The 8156-nt window shown below is 38.5% G+C and overlaps 1 long non-coding RNA gene across 5 annotated transcripts in view; it reads left to right on the forward strand.

The window, feature by feature from the left end:
• The window catches only part of LOC148387647 (uncharacterized), a 54954-nt gene extending 49719 nt beyond the window's left edge, over positions 1 to 5235 (forward strand). Inside the window, exons 3-4 of one of the 5 annotated variants that reach the window (XR_015862707.1) lie at positions 3356 to 3423; positions 4878 to 5235. This is a non-coding gene — a long non-coding RNA (uncharacterized LOC148387647). Of the gene's footprint in view, positions 1 to 3355; positions 3641 to 3777; positions 3882 to 4877 lie in introns of those variants that run through there. The other 4 variants (XR_015862706.1, XR_015862708.1, XR_015862709.1 and 1 more) reach the window with 4 other exon arrangements.
• The last annotated feature ends 2921 nt before the right edge of the window (positions 5236 to 8156 follow it).

The following is an 8156-nucleotide window of genomic DNA, read 5'->3' on the forward strand; positions in this document are numbered from 1 at the left end:
GAAGGGTGACCAATTTTTTTGGGATGGTAAATTTGTGAATGTGTTCAGGCTAACATTGCAGAACAGATTCTAAAAGACAAGCTGCCAAGAAAATGGACAGGAGGTTTATTATTAAATGTGATTAACATATTCTAAGCAATGCATAACAGTTATGCATAATAAAATGTTACTTGTTAAATTGAGTGTACAATTAAAGGTTTGGGTTAACAGGGACAGATTATTTGTTTCCATTTTCTTCCGATTTAGTTTTAGTCTCCACTTCAAGATATTGTAAGTTCCTGCATGATAAAAAAAATAACAATAAAGTTCATTGCAGTGGAACCTAATGACCCAGAATTACACATTTTATATTTGGTGTAAAGTTTACACAGACAAACATATGCAGACCAGCGTGCCAAAAAGGACTCATTCTGCTAATGCATTGCAAAATATAGTCCAGTCAGATACATGTAAATATCTTAACAGGGTCATTTTCCTTGTAGCAGGATGCTTGGTCTTTAAAAAAAAAAGAAATCATGAAGCTTTGAAAATATGTCCATTTATCATCACCCTGAGACTGTTCTTAGCCTCTGAGGGTTATTTTGTCAGATGGGACTGAGGCAGCCCTCCTCCCCAACCACTCCAATAAGTGTTTTTCAATTACTGCTGTCAGGTGGTAATCATCTAGTGATGAATAGTCTGATATCCAGCCTTTATATTCATCTTAGATTGTTTTTAGACACATCTCTGTGCGTGCGTGCGTGCATGTGCGTGTGTGTGTGAGAGAGAGAGCGAGACATTGTGAGGGCATAAGAATTAATATGTTTCTTTACGCACAAAGTGTAGAAGGTGATCTTAAATTAATGGCAAAGTTAATTAATTTTGCCTAGTTCAATTATTCACAACAGCAACGAATATAAATGTTGCTTTTCTCCACAATTAAACCATCCACTATCTTCCCAAAGAAGAGGCTGAGAATTACAGTTTGATATCAAATATTTATGATTATGACTCATCAAGGATAATGATTGCAATTTATTTCTATTTTCCAGCTCTTTCGTTACCAGTAACAAAAACACATGCAGAAATGGCTTCTCATTACAAGCTCCTTATGAATGTAGTATTATGTTGAAAGCATGTAATTGTCTTGCATAAATTACCATATCAAGAAAATGTAAGGAAATTTAGTCTGATACTCTTTGGTAACCATAGAAACAACGGCAGTAGTAAACAAATTATTTTATATATATATATATATATATAATAATTTGTTTACTTCTGCCGTTATTTCTATGGTTCATTCATAATAATAATAAATAATAGCATCTTATCATATATTATAATATATAATGTATTATTATTTATTATTATTATTAATAATACAATTAATTTGTGGAATAATGTAAATAACATACATGAATGGGGCCCTTTCTTGCAACTCACACACTCACCTGTGGTAAACTAGAAAGTCTTTGCTACTCCCACACTTGCAAGGTAGACATGAAACAAAGTTACACACTGGAGAGGAGACAATAAAATAAAATATGTGCAAGGAGAGAAGAGACTATCTATCGTCCTCCCTCCCTGCTCTTTCCTCTCTGCTCTCCATCTATCACACCCAGCAGGTAGCACAGACCACTGACCAAGCCTGTCCTCTCGTCATTAGGCGCGCTCTCTCACTACGCGATCCATGTGGCTACCCCTGTCTGCTGTCTCCAGCCCAGCACCCCATAATAATATCTCTTTCAGCCTTCACACAGTGATAAATAGGAGCATATAGAACAAAGAAGGAGGCAAAAGAAAGGTAAAGAGGAAAATGTTCGATTGAGGCCCAAATGAAGTGAATGGCAATGGTGAGGGTTCTGTGCTTGACACATTCGCTTTCAATAATCTTTGCAAATCATCTCACATCTGTGTCATCATTATATCTCTTGAGAATCTTTCTTTTTCTGTCTTAACGATAATCTCTGAAGAGAAAGGAGTTTCATTTACTTCAGCATTGCCGGTGTTTTGTCAGAAAGCTGAGAGCAACAACAATTACAGTTATCGCCATCAATCTAGCCAAATAATTTTTTTAATTATTTTTTCTTATAATTCCATCATACCTTTCGTCCTCCTCTTCCAACCACCGGACTTGCCCCCCTGTCTCTACCCAACTTGATTTAAGAGTTGTCCTTTTAAATTTGACATGTCGCTATTTCTATCAGAGTGGATTAGGCGTGTGCAAGAGAGAGAGATAGAGCATGATCGGGGGGCACAATGATTTAAATATAATAGTCCTCTAAGTTGCCTTCTCTCACACAAAGTACCATTCAGTCACAGAGATTAAATAAATGTGTGTATGTGAATGTGTGCATGTGTGTGTGTGCATGTCTGTATGCATTGCATTATAGCCCAGATAGTAATATCTTCTGTGCATACATTATCTATCCTTCCCATTATCCAGAAATCACATGCAGAAAAAAATTAAATTGTGGCTCCTCTCAGGCTTTTTGGTAGCAGAATGGACTGTGGTGCCCACTCCGACAAGCACACCAGCAGTCAGGGGTTAAGATAGCAATCAGTACAGGACCGCAGACGGAGGCAGACATTTTAATATTAGTTTTAATACTCACAGAGGCTGAGGGTTGCTAAAGGCCAGGCCAGCACTCAACGCACTGCTCTCCCTCAAATTTATAGTAGTCACACTGCTCACTGCTATTATAATTCCAATTTTAGCAAATAATTCAAACTTTATTCCATCTAGGATGACAATGAAGACACGTAAAATAAATACACTAAAAAGTGGAACCTTTAAAGTGTTCTCGGACACTGGTCAACCTCCGAACCTTCTCAGATTTCAAATACATTTTCCCTATTGGAAATAGTTCACATTTAATTTCGGCTGAAATTTTACCATTATTATCGTTCAGGGGTGAGGATCTGATTCTGGAGTTTCCTGTGTGGAGTTTGTGCGTTCTTTCCCGTGCTTGCATGGGTATCCTCCGGCTATTCCGGCTTCCTCCCACATTCCATGCATGGTAGGATAGGTGTGAGTGTGAATGCTTATTTTACTAGTACAGGCTGATGATGAGCTATTAAGATTAAACTTAGCGTACGAATAGTTCCTGACTAATCAAGCAGTGATGATACCATATACGTGCCCATTTAAATATGTAATATTCTTATTTCTGTTCTGTATCAAGCGTTATTGAGCATCTTTGGTTAAAGTCAACTAAATGAATTAACCATTAGTTACAACGCTGAGCTATCGAAGAGGACTACAATTTGAAATGCTCCGCATAAGACTGATTCAAACTCAAATGTCAAATCCAATCACGCTCTACTTTGAGATGAAGAATCAAACTTTGATTAAAGTTATTTTCCATTTTCAAAGCCTTGCATCAGAGCATCAACATCTGAGATGGCCAGACGGAACACAGCCGGTTGGAAAATAAAAAGGAGGTGACACTGAAATGGCCTGCCTGCTCTGCATGCTTCTTGCTGTTATGCATCAATCTGTCAGGCAGCCTTATTACTATTCAGATTACACACAGCGCACACACTATTCAGATCAGAGGCTGAAGTGCACAGGATGTGGAGTGGTGTTTCACAGACATAAGTGACCTTTTCAATCGTTGCTGGACACTTTGAGTCGGCAGTGAATCCATCTCTGCGAACTGGTGTGATGGGCCAATTCGTTGAGGTCCGTCCAACGCTTTGAAGATCTGCTTGTGGGCTGCTCTAATGCATGCACATTACATTTCTTCACACCACCTGCACTTGTACACTTATTTGATTTTTTTTGCCTTTTTGCAGGTTGCTGGTAGTGGCCGCTTGAATCACAAAGAAAATATTTTCTTATTGTTCTTTTTTTTACTACTTTGTTTAACCCTTGTGCTGTGTTCGGGTCTGTGGGACCCCTTTTCATTTTTTTATTAAAATAAAAATGATACAATTAATTAATTTTTCAAACTGAGACTCACTGACTTTCGCTCATTTTCTGTGAAGAACATATATCAGAATACACGATGTTATAAATGTGACCTAACAAAGGTAAAGGACAAATATTAATCATATGTATTGTTTATACTGCTTCCAATTGGGATAAGGTAAACATCTGTTCAGTATTTTAACATAAAAGTGTTTGACTGTGAGGCATTAAAAGTCACAAAATGCAATGGGTCCATCAGACCCACAAACGCTGGCTGAGTAACAACATTATGAACATTACACAACGGTTAAGACTCAAACACAGACACACACACACACACACACACAATCAACTACCTGGATTCTTCCCATTACTTCATGAATCTTTTGCGAACAGCATGGGTCTAGCAATTACAAGAGGATGCCCCCCCCCCACCAGATTTCCCACAATTAACGGACACACACACACGCTCATGCTATAATGGTGTGTTCCTTCATGGTGGCTGGTGCTCTTTCATGCATCTCAAGCTGCGGTCCTAGTTAATTATCCACACCATTAATTTATTGGGTTTGTATATTTGTTGCTTGTTAGCTCTCCAGTGAGAGTGAGAACACACAAATATCCCATCTTTTCATAATCATCTCTCTTTCTCTTCAACAGCATCAATATTTTGTTGTCTACACATGTACAATAACAGATGGCTGTGTGTATAAAATGTTGCATAACACCCACAGGAGTCAATATAGTCCCCTCCTCATAAATTGACGTGGGCTGTGTCAAAAAAATTAAATTAATGTATAAGATAGAATCACCACATGGAGATTACATTTATTTTCCTGTGTAGACAGTTAAACTGGGAGTATTAATTACTAGCCCTGTGATATCAAAAGATATCAAATGGTGTTCTTTCTTTCTTTCTTTCTTTCTTTCTTTCTTTCTTTCTTTCTTTCTTTCTTTCTTTCTTTCTTTACACACTTGCCTACAGCACATGGCTCTCACAATTGACAGTGAATGTCAGAGCACCAACCAACCAAGCATGAAGTCAAAGGAATTGTCGGTTGACCCCAGAGACAGGATTATCTGGAGCGACAGATCAATGATGTCAGATAAATGGAAGAAGTTCTGAACTACCAGGACTCCTACCAGAGCTGTCTGCTCATCTAAATTGAGCATTTGCAGGAAAAGGGCCTTCTTCGGGGTAGTGATCAAGGATGGTAAAACTACCAGAGCTGCAGCATTCCAGAAGGACAAGCATCTCTGCACCAGTCCACCGACCAGTTCTGTATGACAGGACTGAAAATGAAATGCAGCCATGTATAAAGACATCCTGGATCCAGAGCAAACTTTACAAGTCCACAATTAAATTTAATATCATTGGAGCAGGCATATGTGATGTTAATGTTAGCAGTGGCGGCTCGTCAATGGAGGGCACTAAATCACCGCTCTCCCGCCCAGCTGAGTCACATTGAAAGGGACAACAAATAAATACCAAAAATAAAAATTAATTACGCAGTTTGGAAAATGCACTTACCAACTCGCGTTGCACTATTAGAATGAAACTAGTTGTTTATTTAATGATTCCGATTCGTCTATCAGTGCAGAGACAATTAAATAAGTTGAAGAAACAATTTTTTTATTTGTTGTTTTTAACCCACTTCAGCATAATTTTGATGGTAGACATACCAATTGATATTTTACCTCATGGTACCAAATAATAACCTCCATAAATAACCTACATCAGACACTGAGCCAGAAAAGTCAGCAGTCAGAGACACAAAGAGAATGAGTGGCAGACAACTTAATGGAGGGACCGGACAAGGACTAAAAAGGAAGAGTGAAATCATTAGGATGCAAATGAGAGAGGACGATTACCATGTGTGTGAGAGATTGAAAGAGATACTGTATAAAAGGAGTGTGCGATTGAGTCGTCTCACACAGTTGTGAGACGTAACAACCATCACATGTTCAGTGTCAAGATCCAAGTGCCAGGCGCAATTAATTTTATAATGATGACTAGTTTTCAGGCCACACAAATTCTGCTATAATCTACAAATATTCCCGAACACAGTGTGAAGAGTACAATAGAATCTCAAGACGTTACTTTTAATTCTATCAGCGAAAAATACCAAAAGGACGAAAACTCAGAAATTAGGGTCCATGGTCTCAAATGGGTCCTTTAAAATGCTAAAGACCTAAAACTCAGAGTTGACAACACCCACCTATTCTTAAAAGCCGTGATCTAAATCTTACTGAACATCTTTGTAAGAAAGCTCAAGACGAAGTGACAATATTGTCCATGTGTTAAGGCATGCTAGGAATCATGATTGCAACCTTATCAGAAGGTATCAGATCAAATGTTTACCTCTCTCACCCAACCAACAAGGTGAGAGGATTCGCTAAACTAGCCTGTGTCTTTGCTCTTGAGTCTGTCCATAAAACAAAAATATATGTAGCGGCTCAGCCCAAAGCCATAACCGAATAAAATCCGTTCAAGTGTCTTCCAAGGATTTCCGATGTGTCATAAAAATCACTTTTTATTTGTTTTTGTTTCTTTCTTTATTTCGATCAACTTTGGCATTGTCCTGTCCATAAATCAACATCTTACAAGTTTCTTGTTGAATATCTCTTTAACCCTCTGTCTCAGATTTCCTCTTTAAGAGTCTCCCAGGGCAGCATGTAAGATTTATTTCTAAATATACTGCTGCAAGAGGCCATTCTTATCTTTTCAAAAGTGATGTACTTCCTGTTGAGAAGAGATCTGTTGAGCACACTTATCATGATGGGTCGTTTTTGTTTTTATTACTCGATCTGTTCAATTGCCATTATGATATTTGCTTTCTGTCACAGATTTTTTTTGTCTCTGCTCACAGCTTCTAAGTCTTCAATGCTGATTTTTTTCTGAATATTATGGGAATGAGCTCTGTCGAGTTTACCAAAAGCAGGATCTGCATGATTCAATTTGATGTTAAATAAGTTGACTTTAAATGAATCACAATTGATGATTTTGGCAGTGTCCCCTTGCGTAGGCGCCCCCTCCTTCCCCCCCTTCAGTGGTGTATCAGCACTCCATGTTAATGACACTTGACAGATAGTTGAAGGGCACGGGCTGCTCCCTGTCAGCCCTGTTTTGGACTCATAATTATTTCACCAGTGTCACGTCACTGTCACCCTTGCCTGCTTCACACCATCTCAAACACACACATACAGACTCCCTCCCCCCTGACTGCTACGCCTTGAGGAGAGTATGTCTGTTCATTGGGCTGTCACTCGACCTCAGCGCTGGCCATTTTCCTGCCAAGACAAGCATTGCTGCCACAACAAACCAGAACCACAGCTTTGGAACTGTGTCCTTAAAGGAATGTAAATGCCTTAAGTTCATTCAAACAGAGAAATTTAGAAAGTAAACATCAAATGGCCAGAACTACTATACTATTCAAATGTATTATTTTAAATTTTACCTTATCATTTGACTACCCGCAATAAAGTAATTAAATATTATATTCAGAAAATAGTACCATGTGACCAGGGCCAGTCTGAAACCAATGTGGTGCCCAAGCCAATATTTTATATGGTGCCCTCCTAGTTGAACATGGTTAGCTGTCAAGTTATTTTAAAAATGTGCAGCTCGCCCTCTTGAAAGAGATTTATCTGGATTTTACAATCAAACCTGTTTTTCTTTTGCTACTTTTTATTTGAGCATCAAAATGCTTCATACCTTAAATTCATTTTGGCCTTTCACTTGCACCTATCACTCCCTTACTCATTTATTTACCTCTCAGTGCACGTTTTGGTTTGAACACAAGAGGGTGGCGTCGACCGGGTTGTGTGGGCAGTAGTTAGGCCAACCAAGTGCACCTGTGGGCAGCTTCCACCAGGTAGAAATTGAGTAACCAGGTACGCTGCTCGAGACTATGGGTGCATGGGGAAGTGCAGACATGCACTGGTGAGTAGCCCTCAGTTTTTTTCACAGATGAATTCATTGTGGTTTTAGACTGATTAATATGTAAGACTGTACATTTAAAAGACTATTGATGTGTTTGCACTTGTGTATTTGAAACTTTATGTTCATGTGATCAATGAAGGACTTGTAGTATGCAGTTTATTTTTGGAAGCTTTCCCCTCTTTGATACTGTCGTTTATCACCAGTGAAAGTGGGAAGAGTTGTGGGTTTAATTCTCACACCTTGGAAATACAAGGGTGAAAAGATAAGAACAGATGCAAGTGTGACTGACAAACATCTTGAGGATTTAAAAAAAAAAAAGGC

This window comes from Syngnathus floridae, chromosome 14, assembly GCF_059516105.1.
Source record: "Syngnathus floridae isolate MCC-2025c chromosome 14, RoL_Sflo_1.0, whole genome shotgun sequence".
Taxonomy (NCBI): domain Eukaryota; kingdom Metazoa; phylum Chordata; class Actinopteri; order Syngnathiformes; family Syngnathidae; genus Syngnathus; species Syngnathus floridae.